The 18,381-nt window shown below is 43.3% G+C and overlaps 1 long non-coding RNA gene across 1 annotated transcript; it reads right to left on the bottom strand.

Annotated features, from left to right (window-relative positions):
* Positions 1-273: 273 nt before the first annotated feature.
* LOC137427352 (uncharacterized) lies at positions 274-1,423 on the bottom strand. Its single transcript, XR_010984481.2, has 3 exons — positions 1,208-1,423; positions 786-886; positions 274-381 (listed from the first exon to the last, which is right to left on the bottom strand). It is a non-coding gene; the product is annotated as an uncharacterized LOC137427352 (long non-coding RNA).
* Positions 1,424-18,381: the final 16,958 nt, after the last annotated feature.

The following is an 18,381-nucleotide window of genomic DNA, read 5'->3' as shown; positions in this document are numbered from 1 at the left end:
TCTGAGATTTATGAACTACTTTAGTATACCTTAGGTAACATGACTTGTGGTACTTTGCTTCCATTGCGACAAGGTCTTTATCCCTAATATCTAAGAGCAACCTTTGAGCTTGTTTCATCATTGCAGCATTTAATAATTGTCCCCCACTCATGGTTTCACAATTCATTAATTTCTCAACCTTTCTCTTCCCTGTTCCCGAGTCCTTCACATACTGGTTGGTTCTGCAGATGACACATCGTACTGGCAACACATGCTCACGTCCTGCAACAGATGGTGTCGCTTTATCAATCGAGGAGCGAAGACATCTCTTGGGTGGTTCTTCATCTAGCGAGTCTTCAACTTCTGGAATAACAGCCAGTCTTGATGTGCTCGTTGCAGCCTCTGAAAATTACACAAAATTAAATTCATCATTACGAATATGTACATACATACCAATATATGATTTGCAAGATGTGATTTTTTTTTTTCCTGTACTAATTTGTGAAATAATCAATTACAATTGATATAACCTATTGAATTATAAATTAGAAATATCTATCAAAAAATTAAGCAAATTTAGGTAAATGATTTTTGGTTACAAAATTACTAAGCCAAGATAGGTCGATCAATGAAAGGCAATAAACTTGATTTTGGAAATTACAATATCAACTCATAATTACCCTTTTACGTGAGTATAACTATTTTCAATAGGATTTGGTTCTTGGTTTTCCACTTAAAACGCAATTGCAAAATTTTTTTTTTTTTTTTGTAGATGAGAAAACAAAAGTAAAGTTGGTATATTTTACCTTTTTGCCTTTTATTCCTCCGAATGGCCCGGTTGATCTCAGTAATATTGCAAAAATGGCGGTAGCATTCAGCATGATATCCTGGAGTGCCTCGTTTTCTCCTGAGGTTAGAAAAAATACAGGTAAATTAATTTTTTTTAATATCTATTACTATGAGCATCGTCCTAAAGGTGAGGAAGTATGTAGAAAATATAAAATTTATTCATCTCAAGAACAGTGTAGAGGTGAAATTTCCCGTCTGTCTGATTTCCCGTCTGTCCGAATCACCTGATCACGGAGGTTTTCAAATTTCAACAGTCCGAGCCACGGAAAGCTTTCTAAATTCTAGACTTAAGTTAGAGTCTGAACTTATATCTAGACTACCCTATTACTAGAATTAAAGTTAGATCTAACAAAAAGTTAGTCAAGATCTAGGTACTTACCTCCCACTTCTTTCATCATCATCGTCGACATGCCACGGCTGTTTTGCCGGTGCCTCTGCCGCTGATACACAGTCCCAGCCATAGCGGTCTGCGTTGTGTGCTACTTTACTTTCGGGCGTGTTTTCGATTTCCTTCCAGAGATTAGCACATTCTTTGAATTTTTTGAAGGATTTCTCGGCAAGAGGAATAACCCTGCTGTGCGTTGCAATGAAGTGCATACAGCAAAATCCAGATGATGTCCCTTCTGAATCATCGGCAGATGCACCACTGGCATCAGCATCCGAAGACGACATGAGCGTCGCCATGTTTGCTAGAGTCGCTTCTTTGAAACGCGTTATCTGATTGGCTGTTGCTTATGGGATAGTCCGATGCGTTTATGAAAGCACAACTATGACTGGATAATTTTAGCGAGGTCCTTGTCGAAATTATTGAGGTTTTTTTCCACTTTTTAAAATAATGGTGGAGTTCTGAGATTGCCGAGTTATATGGTATGCTTTTAAACATGTTTTTGGACAATAATATTTCAACATTGATTAGTTACTCGATGTGGGTCACGAAAGTTAAGAATTCTGACCGACGGCCCACGGTCTACCACAGGTCATTCCCTTTTTGACCCATCCGAAACAGGAATGTTCCTCTCCAGGCTTCATTATACAGAGCCACACAGAAAACACATTTTTGGAGAAAGAAGTATATGAAAATATATGAACACATATATTTTGGTATTCTCCCACAATCCCTCATTTTTTCTTTTATTGTTTATATTAATCATTAATCTAAACATCAACCTATTTAATATTCGAACCATAAATTTGGTAATCCAATTTTCCCATACATAAGGCATACACCATCATTCTGGAAGAATATGATCACAAAACATTTCTCTTTCTATATTAATAATGCAATTCACTTCATTTGCATAAAGCATTCAACACCTCACCTTTACCAAAACACAATAATTTCAGTTCACCATTAAAATAATAAAACATCTGCAACATTTGGCAATACGTTTGCTTTGACACAAATGTTGACTTTTTATTGAAAAGAAGGGGCTGATCAGTCGTGTTTGAAATTCAAGTATGAAACATTATCTTCTGATGTCTTCATGGCACCTACACTATTTTGCGTCGGATTTTCTGCTGTTGTGATAGCTGGGCAGAGTCACAAATTGACCCTGCTTTGCATATAACATTCTTGCCACTCTTGCTGTGAGCCATCAAAGATTTGAACAAGGCCTTCATCCAATTGTCGTCGACTTGCCTCCTCACTCATCATGAGTATGGAGCAAGTGTTGATGTGATGTTGATTGGCCAGCAAGATGTGGAACAGGGATGCCGGATGCATCCACAATGATGTTGGGACCATGGTACTCAAGTTGTCCATGGTCCATACCAGGAGCAACCAGCAGAATCGTGCACAGCTGTTATGAAGGAAAAAGCACAGCCGTTTGCTTGCAGCTCCATGCTGGCTACCCGGAAGTTGGTGAAGTAATAACACACGTCACCGCATCCCGTGGAAGTTGCAGGTAAAATGTCGTTGTCCTGCAATTGCTGACGTGATGAATGTTCGAGGTATTCGAACAAAAGTAGGTGATCGCCCTTCTTTCATATGTTGCAGTGTGATCCAGGCCAATGGTCACATAAATCTCCCTTGGTGAAGGTAAACATCCATCTCCAATCATACAAAGGAGTATGTCTTCACCATTCTTTGAGAAGGAGGGTGTATGCCAAACTTAACTTCATTTTAGCCACAAATTTTCTTTTTCGAACTTCTTTCCAGATGTCGTTATCACTCCATTTGAGATGTGACCTGGTCTTTCCTTTACTCAGCCACATTTATATCTGCTCGCCACACAGATTGAATCAGATGGGGTACATTGTAACATGAAATCACTATATTTTACCTAATCATGTATATCTTATAACAGCTTCACACGAATAATATTCAAATCAGGTATGTGTTTTATACTACTAAACTAAGAATAACATCCACAATTGCTTTTCGGTTAACATAATTCAAAAATTAAACTCATGCAGTTATTTTAACACTACTCAAAGAAAATAAATGCATTATTAGTTGAGTGTATATAAGTAAAATCACAAACAGGAATATCTAATTCCCAACAAATCTTGCAAACAGCAAACTATGCATAATGTATTATTATCATAGTCCTCCCACTTTTTCTTTTAATAGTGTAACTTATGGTGATATGTGTTCACGAGCTCGTAAAACGGACACAATTCACAATGGTTTGTTATGCCCTTATCTTAGCTCTACTGTATTCATTTGCAACATTACTTGATTCAATCTTTTAATCTCAACATTTATGTCACCATAAAAGTCTTCCTCTTGTGGTTCCACATGTATTTCCTCATTTGTTGCTTCATATATTTCTGCACGTGGTGCTTCATGCACTATCATAGTGTTATTTGTTATCTTATTTAAACCTGCCGTCACTAAGGTTTTCAAGCAAACCACCACTAAAACTATTGCCAATATAACTACGAATCCAACAAACAAGTATTGGAGTATCTTAGCTGCCACTCCTCCGAATGTGTTTTCCAACCATGCAAAGGCACCCCCTTTCACATCATCATGATATCTTGCTCCCTCTTGTCTTATTGTATCGGCTATGTTATAAACATCTCCCGAATTATCAGGTATGTATGTACAACAATCTGTACCAATCATTGCGCATGTACCTCCTTTGTCCGCTAACAGCATATCTCATGCCATACGATTTTGTAATGCCATGGTTCTTGTTGCTGCCAGCTCAATTGTAAGGTTTGTCAATCCACTAGCTGTTTTATTTGCCAATATTTCTATAGCCAATGCCATTTGCCATAGCTCATGGCCTGCCTTCCAGGTTCCATAAAATGGAAATACTACCATTCCAACCCATTCTCCCATACTAACAGTTCTTTTCTGCCGAGAATACAGGATACGCATTGGTGACTTTGTTAACAAGCGCATGTGTGGAAGTACAAAACCAAGAAAGCATGATCCTGACCATGTCAGTGGGAGATACGCATACGCCTTGTCTCCACATATAAAATATGTATTATTATAGGTCCATGTCGTATCCGTTGTCCAAGTTCCTTCCCAATACAAAGATATCTTTAAGCTAGTATCCCTTACTGGGACAAGCAATCTCATATAGCCCAACTCATAACTATAATGGTGGCAGGTGGAGTGTCCCATAAACTTATTATTCTCTGTGGTTCGATGTCGGATGAAACATAGGAGCCCTTTCATTTGTTGTTGAATAGTTACGGAAGGGGGCATAACTTCATTGTCATATTTAGGCCTATAACTGTCTGCAAATTCTTCGCATTCATATCCCCCTTTTCCCAACCAACATTCCCTAGCATCATCGCCATTGGTAAATAAGGTATTGTTGCTACCAACCTCTTTGGGAAGCGACTACATAATTCATCCCAACCAAAAGGAACTGCCTCCAATGGTACTCCGTTCTCACTAGAATGTGGCATTTGTGTGCATATCCAACAATTACTTTCATTTGCTATATCAGCCCTTGTGTGGGCTAAATGTAAAAAAGTATTAATCCCGTGTAATCCATCGGGTTCTAAAGGTGTGTCCCTATCTTCCATCAAACTTCTCCTTTGTTTATGTCGTACCGCATAATCATATATCTGTATGTCGGCCACCAATGTTGCGTTTTGTTCTCTCATTACCCCGAAGTAATGCATGCAACACAGAGTCCCCACTACGAGAGAACTCATTCCTAGGATGAATATCACCATTTTCAAGGAGTATCCGAAGTAGAAGTCTCGGTTTTCCCCTGATTTGTCGGCTTGTCTTGATAAGGTCTTTCCCTTTGTCCCACCTGTATCCATCTGTAAAACATGTGAGCTACCCCTTGTATATGTTCATACCTAGAACATAATTATATATCAATGACATTCAACATTATATACCAAACTAACAAGCTTCCTAAAAGGTAAATAAAGAAAAATCCCTTAATATGTAACATAAATCTGATTATTTGCCTTACCCTGCTCCCCCTATCTCCCAGGGTCCATATTTGTTTCTATTCTTATCAACTTCCTATGGTCTGTTAATTTATTCCAAAACACTGCAACCAAAGGTTTTGACCAAAGCTCTACCAAACTATTTCCAATGTGAACTCAAAATACGAGTGAAACAATCAATTCAAAGAATTAACTTCGAAGGGTCAACAAATTCATTTTAGAAACAGATCTAATTTTCTCCCCTACTGCTATAAGGAAGAACAATAGCTCTTATAAGTCTTTGTAATATCTCACTTAATTTACCCAGCATTGAAGAATTCATTTATTATCCCTTCCCCTTCTGTTTACCAGTAACTTTGTTTAAACTCCTTAACTTAATTTGATGAATCCCATGTGTACAGCTACCACTTATTGAAACCCCTACTTTTGTAGAAAATATCCAAATAAGTGGTTTTACGCCCCTTTAACCGTTGCTTATCCATTTCTATGCAACTAGTGAATACTACTAACACCTGTATGCCAATATAGGTGTGCCAGATTAACAAATATGTTGCAGGTACACGTAACATCGCGTTTTGAGTGTAAATAACATAACAGCGCGTTCATGTCTGCCCCTTGGTTTTAAGATGCACAGTGCACAATGCATTCCGTTTTAACACTTACAATAGTTCAATTCAGCAAAATTTTCTTTACTATCTGCCCATATCATCTATGCCTACGACATATCCATACATACAGCACAATTTATATGCTGATAAAAGTCCAGTTTATATATGTCAAAATCCATGAGCAGAGTACTCTGGGAAGTCAGTATAAGACCTCTTCCAAATTTGGCTAATTTTGTACTCCCTCATTTTTTATGAAGCTCATATCCATAAATAGCTTTTATTCTAATATAAATTCTATCAAAAATGGAATCCCCAAATTAAGGACAATTTTAGTATTCATTAATGGCTGCTCATAACCCAGCACATCAAATCGTCATATTCCATCTCCCTTAACAAAAGAGATAATTTTCATAATCAAATTATATTTCCATTTTATTTTACGAATTCTCTGGATATGGGATCCCATCCACATGAAACTATCCATTTCCAGACAAGCACATTGTCGGTTTCAACAATTTCGTAAGATTGACACATAAAAACAAAAACACAAACATTGACACTCAAACATACACAAACCCAAGCATTATGTATATTTGTTTACGTTGGAACCATTATTAACAGATCAAGATGGGTGTCAATTTTATTTCAATTTCGTAAAATTTATCCTTCAATTTTAAAAACGCTAGTACACAAATAGACAAAAGTTTATTTTCAGAAAACCCCTATAACTGTCACATTAAAATTACCCTTCTTGGTTCCCACAATCATTTGTCCATATTTAACAATACATCCATTTACATGCCAGTCGTCCACTGACCTATCAATCATGCCAAAGAACAGTCCAAAATTCCCACCTGATGATCATGTGATGCTTGTCACTTGGTTTCCCAAAAATTTGCAAAGCAATGTTCCACACTTTTATATAAAAAAAATTGTTTTGCCCAAAATGCTCCCTAAAACCACATTTATAATTTACAAATATGAAGCTTCCAGAATGAACTCTAATTCTGGATCTTTTAAGTCATGTTCCAAAAATATTCAGTTTTGGCATTTGATCAATTAATTATTAATTTGCTAACAAGCAAAAAAGTAAAATTCATTCTTGCTCCGAAAACTTTTCAGACACAAGAAGCATCGACAGTTATTCATGTTGGTCTAATGATTTAATCTGTTGAGGCCAGTCGGCATTTGGGATCTGCAGCAATGAAGGCCTAATCGTTATCTGAGGTACCGGTAAACACTGGTACCCTTAATCTTGGTTTTCCCTTGCGAAATCGTGTTTTGTTGACATACGGACATCTTCTTTTCCAATGTCCCATTTCTCCACAATTGAAACACTGGTTTCTGTCGTTGCCTGGTCTGTCCACCTGTGCACTTGTATTGCTGGGCTGCATCTCTAGATCCCCGAATTGCCACTGTGATCTCTGGTTATCTCCTGAAACACGAAAAAATTCTCTGTACTGTTCTTTTTGGGGAGACAAATGGGAATCAGATGGGACAACTGTCACTTTTATTCCTATTTTCGAGGGCAGTTGTGCATTTATCTCCTCCAATGTATCCGGTATTCTTTTTATTTTAAGTTCTAAGTCCGTTATCCGTTCTTGCTGTTCCCATGTCCTGGATTCAACATCCCAATAATGGAATGCAAGCCAGTCTACTGTTAAATTCTGTTGCTTCCTGGCTTTCAATTCTTGTCCTAATCTCTCCAATCGACTTCGCTCAAATGTACCATCTCTTGGAAACTCCTTAGCATGTCCCTTTGTCCACAAATACCAATTTTCAACCTCTCTAATAGCCTCTTCACCATATCGGTCGTACATATAATATGCACAAGTACCTTTGTTTGGAATATCTGGTTGTTCTTGTGTATTCTTACGGGCTCAATTCCCCATTCTGCCTGTATATGAATAACTCAGTATGCACTCAATGTACCTGATAACTACCAAGACTACACTTTAGATTACACCTGTACCCCCTATCGATTATGTGTACTGTAAAAAAAAATCGCTGAAATTTGTTCCACCTTATACAGAGTAGCGTTGAATGTGCAATTTCCTAGCTTATTTCCTGAAATAAGCTCGACTCTGTAGTCTCCCAGGAAGTATCTCTCCACCTTTGCAATCGATGACTTCAAGTGATTGCCAGAGAGTCTCCCTGTCCTGTGGCTTGTCCACACCCAAATCGCACTGATCGGTGTTGCAGTTAGGTCAAATGGATCAGTAAAAAATGGGTCAGCAGGTTTGCCGTTCTGTTGAGGGGGAAATCAAACAGAAAATAACCACATATATATATAATATAACTATATAAACTCACCACCTTGCTCTTTTTCAAGGTTGTCTTCACATTAATGTCTCACAAATATCTCAAAACTTCTTTCTTGAGACTTCACCTTCATCAATCAATCAATCAATTCAATTAAATCAATTCATCAATATTCAACAATAAATCTCATTAATCAATCAGATAACTCTATACATAAGCCGTTTCCCAATGTTGCCAGAACAGTTCCATCCACTGATAGAGATATATGATCATTGGTCGTCACCTTTGACCTATACCTTTTGTCAATTGACAAATCACCATTCTGCCTCTGGATCATATGACATATTTTTCAATCTTGTCTGGTCATTATATCACAAATTCAAGTTTAGCAACCACTGAAGGCAACCCAACCCTCCATTTGTGAAATAGTCAGCCAATATCAATCAACCAGGTATAAAACAGGTCACTGAGAAAATGTCCCAATTTGAATGGTACCCAAACTTCTTGACAATTAAAATTTCGTAAAACTCCTGAAGTGTTCTACCAAAGGATGACAATTTAATTCATAATATTTGCCAATTTTAATCCAAGCATGCTGAAATTTTGACACTTCATTTAACCCTATTACTCGTCATGCCTCATTAATCTTACAGGGCTCAAAAGTTTCCCTTTAAGCCCGTGCAATCATTTTACACCGAAAACCTCGATCGCATTCCTGTCAATCATAACCATGATTTTAAAATCATTATCATAATTATCATTACTATCATAATCATAGTCATATCATAACCATCCATTTGAGAAAAAAAAACATTTCCTGTATCACCACATCCATGTGGTATAATCAACAATGAAAAAATTGAGAACTGTACATAGCAAAAGGCTACCTCCTGACCACTTAGTATACCTATTGACAAGAAGTCATAACAATATCGAATAATCATTAAAAAATTAAAAAATCGCTTCTATTGCTCCTGCCGCAGCATTTTGTCGTAACAAAATCGCAAAATAATTATAGTCGTACACCATATCAGTGGTTCTTCATGAAAACGAGAACACAGCACCCTTTCTAAAGACAAAAAGTCTAATAGTGGTTCTTTGTGACAAAAAATTTCATGCCACCCTTGCTACATGGATATACATACAACAGAACAAAACAAAAATGAAATCAAAATGAAAATACACCATATCAGTGGTTCTTCGTGAAAGCCCAGCACCCTTTGTAAGGAAAAAAAACTCTTAGTGGTTCTTTGTGACTATTTCACGGCACCCTTTCTGAAAAATGCGTATACATCTGTAATACACCAATACAGGGCTTTGTGCATCTTTACATGCTCTGTGGATTTCGCCCGCCGACCACACTTAATTAATACAATAAATATTTCTTGTATAAGCATTTCGAAATAAAGAAGAAGAAGCATGACTCATTTTCAAATCAAAATAAAAAAATCAATGCTTTATTGAAAAATAAAGAAGAAGAGAAAAAAAATTAAAATGAGAGCTTGACATAGGAACAAGCCACAATTAGGGGTGTTAATACTATGCGAAATACGACACTCATTTCATTATCCTAAAGATAACTGTGTATTATTGGTCGCACTCATTACTTTAGTGTTTTATATCTTGTTTCCCTTAAAAGGCTTCCAGAGATCTTGTGTTAATGGTGTCCCCTGCCTTGGACTGTCTGTGCGAACTGTAGTGAAATCGTATTCGTACTAATGCTGAACCCAGGTGGTGATCGTTGCTCGCTGACACCGCTAGGGGCGCGGCTACAAGACCCGCTGCGGTCGGTGCTCAGGGGGACTTCTCCTGTGACATGTTACATCTAGTGGACTCGCTAACGGTACGCCTGCATAGAATATTAAGCTTGCTTGCATTGAATGTTATGAATGGACCCATGTGATGCCAAACCTTATTCCTATTGCATTTCCTGTATTTACAGAATGATGTCACGGTCTTAATGGAATTAAACCACCAGATGGACTAAAGTTGTGGACCCGATTGGTTTTTCACAACACTTAATTCCATTAACGATCTACCGACATGGCGGGCAACAAGACGCTGGTGGTCACACCATTCTGCGCCGACCCGCAAGCCTCGGATGGTGGATTGCAACTGAAGCACTGGCTGAAAACGTTGGAGAACCATTTCGCTGAGCCTGAGACCGAGCCGACGGCTGTCGCGAAGCTAGCAACGCTGCACTCCAAAATCGACTACAAGGTGTACAACAGCATCGCACAATGTGCGACGTACGACCTCGCTATTGCGGATCTCAAACGATTGTACATAAAGGAAAAGTGTCCGATGTATGCTCGGCATTTGCTATTAACATGACGCCAGCAACCCAATGAGCCGATGGATCACTATGCCCAGGAGCTCCGGCAACTCCTGCTGGACAGCACCCGGGAGCCACGGACTCACGAGCAGGCTCAGGATGACCTTCTCCTAGACGCCTATGTCGCCGGGGTCTCCTCTCAGGACCTAAGGCTCAAACTCCTGGAGAAGACCGACTTGACCTTCGCGGCGGCACTCGAGCAAGGAAAGGTACAGACTGAAGCGCGGTTGCAGTCGAACGTCTATGATCGCACGCGCCTCTTGGCGGGAACCTCGCTCCACGCACGGCCGGAGAGTGCTACCGCCGAGGGAGCGGAACTGCTCGCGGAACTCCAGGATGCTCCGGAGGATCAGGTCCTGATGGCTGCCGCAACGGCCAGACCCAAGGCCTTACGCGGAGCCACCTGCTATTTCTGTGGGGGACAATGACATCTCCGGGCCGTGTGTCCGGCTCGGGACGCCATATGCCATTTGTGCTCGCAAAAGGGGCACTACGCAAAAGTGTGCCGGAAAACCGCACGTGGCTCGCGGCCGTGCGCGACCTTCAATGGGCTCATTGCGGAGCCTACGAGCCGAGCTCGGAACACGGCGCCTTACCCGGCTTTGAAGGACAGGGCCCCTCCTCGCGGGCCCCCGGTCGCTCAATCGACCTTGGCGAGAGTCACCGAACAGCCACAACAGTCTCATCCTCAATCGGGCATGGCACATGCGTCCTTGACCAGACTCCGGGCCACGCGAGGGGCTTTGGAGCCTCGCCAAGCCCCAGCGGTACGTTCTCGTCGTGTCTCTCAAGAGCGTACAGCGTCCACTGGTGGCGACACGAGTTCGGTACCAACTACGGTGGCCCTCACCTGTCAAACGGCGATTTTGAATACTACGGAGACCTATACCTGTCAAACGGCGATTTCGAATACTACGGAGGCCCATACACATCAAACGGCAATTTTGAATCGTCAAACGGCGATTTCGAATACTACGGAGGCCCATACACATCAAACGGCGATTTTGAATCGCAAAGCACCGGAATGCATGGGAAAGCTCTCTGATGGCTTTAACGGATTCCCCATGGACAACGAATACTCCAGCAACGACCGCAAAACTGCAGATTGCATGGGAACACACCCTGACAACTTATACGAGAAATTAGGGCACCCTCTGATGACCGGAAAACTGCCGCTGGCATAGGATCCGCCCACGAGGCTCGGCCGACCCACTCGGGAGGTTCGGTCCCACTCCCAGCAGGCTCGTCCGGCCTGGCTCAAGCCCTTATTCCCCTCATGGTCGAGGGACATTGTGTGCGGGCCTTGGTGGATACAGGGTCTACGGATAGTTTTATCAACCAGCGACTAGTGCACAGGCATGGTTGGCAGGTCTTGAGGTCTACGAGACGGATCTTCATGGCTTCCCAGGGACTTCGACTCAGCACGAAGGGGGAATGCCGATTGAAACTCGTGATAAAGGAACGGGTTTTCCCAGATGTACACCTTATGGTCTTACCTGCTTTATGTGCTGATATTCTGTTAGGACACGATTTTCTTAAGCGACATGGACGTCTGGAAATGGAGTTTGGTGGGCCTGACACGCTTGTTGTGGGGGCTGACGCGCTTGCTGTGTGTGCCTTAGCGAAAATGGAAATCCAGCCACTTCGCTGTTCCCCAATCTAACCTCCGACTGTACCCCTGTCGCGGTAAAATCATGGCGCGACTCTCGAGCAGACATGCAATTCATTGTGGACGATACGGCTCAGCTCTTGAAAGACGGTATCATAGAACCTAGCCACTCGCTGTGGCGAGCCCAGGTCTTGGTGGTGCGAAGCGATGCACACCGCAGACGCATGGTAATCGACTACTCCCAAACGATTAACCGCTTTACACCGCTGGATGCCTACCCCCTTCGCGCTGGACGCGCTGGTGCGACAGGTGGCCCAGTACTCGGTCTACAGCACTCTCGATCTCCATAGTGCATACCATCAGATCCCCATCTCTAGGGCAGATCGTATATATACCGCATTTGAGTCGGGGCAATGGTTGTACCAGTTTACTCGATTGCCTTTTGGGGTGACGAACGGGGTCTCCTGTTTCCAGAGGGCCATGGATGACCTCATTGCAAGGGAGAACTTAACCGATGTTTTCATCTACCGAGACAATCTTACGGTTTGTGGGTATGACCAAGGGCACCATGATGCTAATCTGAAGCGCTTCCTCGAGGTCGTGCAGAGGTATCACTTAACCATGAACGAGGATAAGTGTCAATACTCTCGACGCAAGATAGATCTTCTGGGGTACACCATGACCCATGGCTCTGTCGCTCCGGATAAGGAGCGTCTGCGACCTTTGCTCGACATGGCCCCTCCCTGCGATCGGGCGTCCCCAAAGCGCGCCCTCGGGCTATTCGCCCATTACTCAAAATGGGTCCAAAATGTCTCCGCGAAACTTCGCCCGTTTCGCAAAGCGAAGCTTCGCCCGTTTCGCGCAGAGGTATCACTTTCGCTTCACTCTGCGTCCGGCCGCATTGGCGGCCTTTGGAGGCCTTAAGGCCGACATCGCCAGTGCCACTGTGGTGACGATCGACGAGAGCGGATCTTTCGTCCTCGAAAGTGATGCCTCGGATCAGGCCATCACGGCGACCCTCTCCCAAGGAGGGCGTCCGGTGGCTTTCTTTTCACGGACTCTTACCTCCGCTGAGCGGAGACATTCGTCTGTCAAAAAGGAAGCGTATGCGATCGTCGAGTCTATTCGGCGATGGCGCCCGTACTTACTCGGGCGATGTTTCCAAATCATCACGGACCAGCAAAGTGTTGCGTTCATGTACGACACATTACACGCCCAGCGCATTAAGAATGAGAAAATCACTCGCTGGCGTATAGAGCTTGCCGACTTCTGCTACACTATCAAATACCACCCGGGGAAGGATAACCAGGCCGCCGACGCCTTATCGAGACCGGCTACGTGCGCGGGTATCGCCACTTTGGGGGGCCTACGCGTGCTGCATGCCACTGCGGGGCATCCGGGCGTAACGCGTTTCGCTCATTTTGTGCGGCGTGGCAATCTACCATACTCGATTGACGATATCCGCCGTATCTGTCATGACTGCGCTATATGCGCGGAAGTCAAACCGCGTTTCTATAACCCACCCATGGGGACTCTGGTTAGGGCTACGAGGCCGTGGGAACGCTTGGCGATGGATTTCAAGGGCCCATTGCCGGTGTCGAGTAACTCTCGCTATCTGCTCACTATCGTCGATGAGTACTTGCGATTTCCCTTCGCTTATACGTGCGTGGACATGACTGCTGCCATGGTAATGCGATGCTTACAGAATTTGTTCTCCATGTTCGGGTACCCGGCCTATGTACATACCGACCGGGGTGCGGTCTTCTTGTCTCAGGAGGTGCGAGGCTGTCTGCTCCAAAATAACATCGCTTCTAGTTACACCACACCGTACAGACCCCAGGCAAATGGACAGATCGAACGCTTCAACGGGATTATATGGAGGGCCGTCATGCTCAACCTCCGGACCCTCGATAAATGGGCTTGGTCGCTACCTGCGGCGTTGAACTCGATCAGGGCTCTACTGTGTACGGCCACCAACCAGACTCCCCACGAGAGACTTTTCCACCACCCCAGGAGCACGGGGTGTATACGGTCTTTACCCAGTTGGCTCGCTGAGCCCGGGCCGGCCTACCTCAAACGGGCGGTTCGCACGAGCAAGTACGACCCCTTAGTGGACAAAGTGCAGATACTCCAGGCTAATCCTGAGCATGCTCGTGTGATGACGGCTGATGGACGTGAGACCACTGTCTCCGTACGTCATCTTGCCCCATGTGGGATCGCCGACCCTTGTAGGGAATCGGACGAACCGATCGAACCAATCTATGAGACTATGGACTCTTCCGACGCTCCCGTCGCTGAAAGTCTGTCGACCCTCCCCTCGCCGCATCTACCCATGCCCGAAGGCTTGGCGGTACCCCCTTCGTCACCCGACTCCGGTAGCTCCTCAGACGCCGGGGTCTCTGGGATACATGATGCCGTACCCGGGGAATTTCGGACGCGTGCTGGCAGAGAAATTCGCCGCCCGAACCGGTACGGTTGGGTCGACTGATACCATGTTCCACACCCTGTTAATGCTGACGCTCGCTCGATTCTAGCCGCTCTGCAGTATAATTCTAACGGTGGGGAGAATGTAGTGAAATCGTATTCATACTAATGCTGAACCCAGGTGATGATCGTTGCTCACTGACACCGCTAGGGGCGCGGCTATAAGACCCGCTGCGGTCGGTGCTCAGGGGGACTTCTCCTGTGACATGTTACATCTAGTGGACTCGCTAACGGTACGCCTGCATAGAATATTAAGCTTGCTTGCATTGAATGTTATGAATGGACCCATGTGATGCCAAACCTTATTCCTATTGCATTTCCTGTATTTACAGAATGATGTCATGGTCTTAATGGAATTAAACCACCAGATGGACTAAAGTTGTGGACCCGATTGGTTTTTCACAACACGAACCATTACACTCATTAAGTAACATTTAACCATTTCAACTGTGTCGTATCATCGCACTCATTACTTAAGCACTATGGGGCCATGGTTTGAGGGAGAGGGGGGAAAAGAAAAGAGAAGTAAGGATAAAGGACTGAGGAGTAACGAAGTGAGGACTTTCATTCAAATCAAAAAAATGAAAGAGGAAAAAAAAAAATGAAAAAATGAAAAAAAAAATGAAAAAAATGAAATGAAAAAATAAGATGAAAAAAATCACAATCATCTCCCTCAAAAATCATCACAATCTTCTGATTTCAATTTAATGATGTCAATGCTCCCTTTTTAAGAATTCACTTTTAAACCAATTAAAAGACAAACAAGCATAATCCCTCTTTCAATTTGGTCCAACTTCAATTTTGAAAACTAACTCAAAAGTTCAGCCAAAAGGTTTAACCGATAAAAAATATTTGTCCATTTTAATCCATTTCCCTATTCAATCCTACAAAGGAGCCTGGAAGAGAATGAAAAATCACAAGCTCTATCAAAGGAACAATAATGTGTTGTTCCAAACCCATAACTACACAAAATATCAGCCAAAAAATCCTAAGGAATTCAATAGAACACCATTTTAGCTCAATACAGCCAGATTCCCCATTTTACAAGTAGGAAACACAATTCTGCTTCTTGGGGGTCCTCCAAGGAGCGAGGATATGCTTCCCACTCAGCCTATGACCTCCATCAAAAAGAGGATATTACATTTAAACCCATATAGTTGTCTGTCTGCACAGAACAATTTTGGTTTGCTCTACATTTGTTGATATGAATAACAGAAAACTGCCATCACAGGTGCAACACCACCTGTGCAAGTATATAAAATCTTAATCATGTCGGTGTGTTTTAACACAGCCATCTTAAAATCACTGAGAAAAAAAAATTCTGGCAAAAATCACAATCCTGATTTCTGTGTTTATGATAATATTACCTACACAACATATGAATATTGATTTATAATAACCAATAAAATGAAAATATAACATCTCATGGCAAGGAGTGCAGGGAAAAACAATATAGTTGACCTGCAGGACATATTTCCACCTCATGCATCAATTGGGACGAATGAAGCATTCGGATCCAAAATAAATTTTCAAATGTACATTCAATAATTTTGCCTTCTAGATTCTACATCCCACTGACATGGGATTGCCTCTCATCATTTTTTACCTTAATTGAATGAATTTTAGCTGTCCAAGATGGCCGCCGAAAAAAATGAAAATCCTGAAAAATGTATATTTTCCTGATCAGGATTGAAATATAGGAAGAATTACAGGTGAAAACTTGTCATATTACAGAGCGGGGAGGTGGTGGAAGGGAGCGGGAGGGTGGTTGGGGGAAAGGGGTGGGGAGGGAGCGGGAAAGGGGTGCAGGAGGGAAGGGGGGTGCGATGGGAGGGGGTTAGGGCCAGGACCAGGGTTAGGGTAGAGGGGGCACAAAGGAGTGAATGGAGGGAAGGAGTGAGGGAAGCAAAAAGGAGTGAATGGAGGGAAGGAGTGAGGGGGGGGAAGAGGAAGGAATGTACTAGGCAGTGGTGGTGAAAAAGTGGGAACAGACAAAGCAGGGTAGCTAGAAAAGCTGGGACAAGCTGGGATGAGGGTTTGAAGGGAGGGGGAGGGGGAGGAAGGGAAGGGGAGAGGAAGGAAGGGGCGGGAGCAAGAGGGACAGGTAGCAACACAAATAAATTGGAAGAAGAAGAAGAATGAAAAACCACAACACCAACAGCGATTATTTGCTCCATGGAAGCATTTGCTTCCTCGAATGACTCACTCCAAAAGGGCACAATGCATGGTCATACAATTGGGACCACTCCTCTCAATAGGAGTAAGACCCCTTGATCCTCTGACAGGGAATTTACTCCTGTCAGGCGTTTTGGGCCCGCCTGAAGGCCTGCCTTTTTTACAATGAAAAAAGGTAAAAAGTCAAACATTTGAACAGCCTTGGACGTGCACCTTGACCCCATGGCCAAGGCACAACGTCAACAAGGCTGTCCCAATAACAATACACATGCGCCTCAACCCCAAGGCTGAAGCACATGGTCATTCAAACACATGCATCATGCCCCCTAAGGGCCACAATGCATGGTCATACAGTTGGGACCACTCCTCTCAATAGGAGTAAGACCCCTTGATCCTCTGACAGGGAATTTACTCCTGTCAGGTTCGTCACCCTGGGCACGAGGTGCCACGAGCAACTCATCTTACAGACAAAACCGCCCTTTATCTGTCACTGACACCCTTACTATCATGGGTATTATTTCAAAATGCTGACGTCACACACATGCGATCAAATCTTCCATTTCCAACCCATTGGAAATACGAACGAATGGAGGCAACATTTTGCAATTTAAGTGTCCACAAACTTCGTTTTATCATGAGACGATCATAAAAAAACACATCCGATGTTAATGTTCGCATGTTAATGTCAATGTTCGCAGGATAGAAAGATGTACAGTAATGTTCTTTGTACAGACGGTGTACAGACGTTTCCATTTGAGCTGTATTCTTCATACAGTATAGTCGGAATAATAAAAGGTTACAATTAGTTACTCTGCACATGGGGAGAGGGGCGGAGCGTCGTTTACGTGTCCACAAAACTATGGTAACAATTACGCGTCGCGTTCGTAAATGCTATCTCCAAACATGAATAAAATAATGAGGGAACAGAACAAGACCGGGAGTGAGGGGAGAGAGGCAACTGAGAGACACAGAAAGGCGGGAGGGAGATGGGGTGATATGCTTAACTCGTGCTTTTGGGATTTACGATCCTATTATAATCCCAAAAGCATGCTGTCCTATTCCTATTCAGAACTTCACCAAAATCGAATCATTTCGTCCTTGTCACATACGCTACATCTCTGCCAAATCTCGCCCGAATCCGTCCACAACTTTGAGATATTTTGTTCACAAACGGACAGACAAACAGGGGTGAAAACATAACCTCCATCAACCTTTGGTGGCGGAGGTAAAGGGCAACCTCAATCCTATCAATTCATTCATTGAGTCACAGACCATGACCATCAATAGACATTAACAAACAGTCAGACCATCATTGGAAAATGAGGGGTGGAGATCAGAATAGACAGGTGGTGGTAGTGCGGTGGTTGTGGAGGGTGGTGGTGGGGGGGTGGTGGTGGTGATGGTGGGGTGGTGGTGGGGGGGATGGTGGTGGTGGTGGTGGGGGGGTGGTGGTGGTGGTGGTGGGGGGGTGGTGGTGGTGGTGGGGTGATTGTTAGGGTGTATGAGGGATGAGTGAAATGAGGGATGAAGCATGAGGGATGAGTGAAATGAGGGATGAAGGATGAGGGATGAGTGAAATGAGGCAGCGATGGGAGTGAGGGAGAGAGGAGAGAGAGGGACAGGGTTTGCATTTAAACATCAGCAAGAAGTGCATGTGCGTATACAAATATACCATCGGCGTCAAATGAACCACCGCACAATGATTCACG

Source organism: Myxine glutinosa, chromosome 5 (assembly GCF_964187855.1).
Source record: "Myxine glutinosa chromosome 5, kmMyxGlut1.1, whole genome shotgun sequence".
Lineage (NCBI taxonomy): Eukaryota > Metazoa > Chordata > Myxini > Myxiniformes > Myxinidae > Myxine > Myxine glutinosa.
This window is presented reverse-complemented; position numbering and strand designations above follow the sequence as displayed.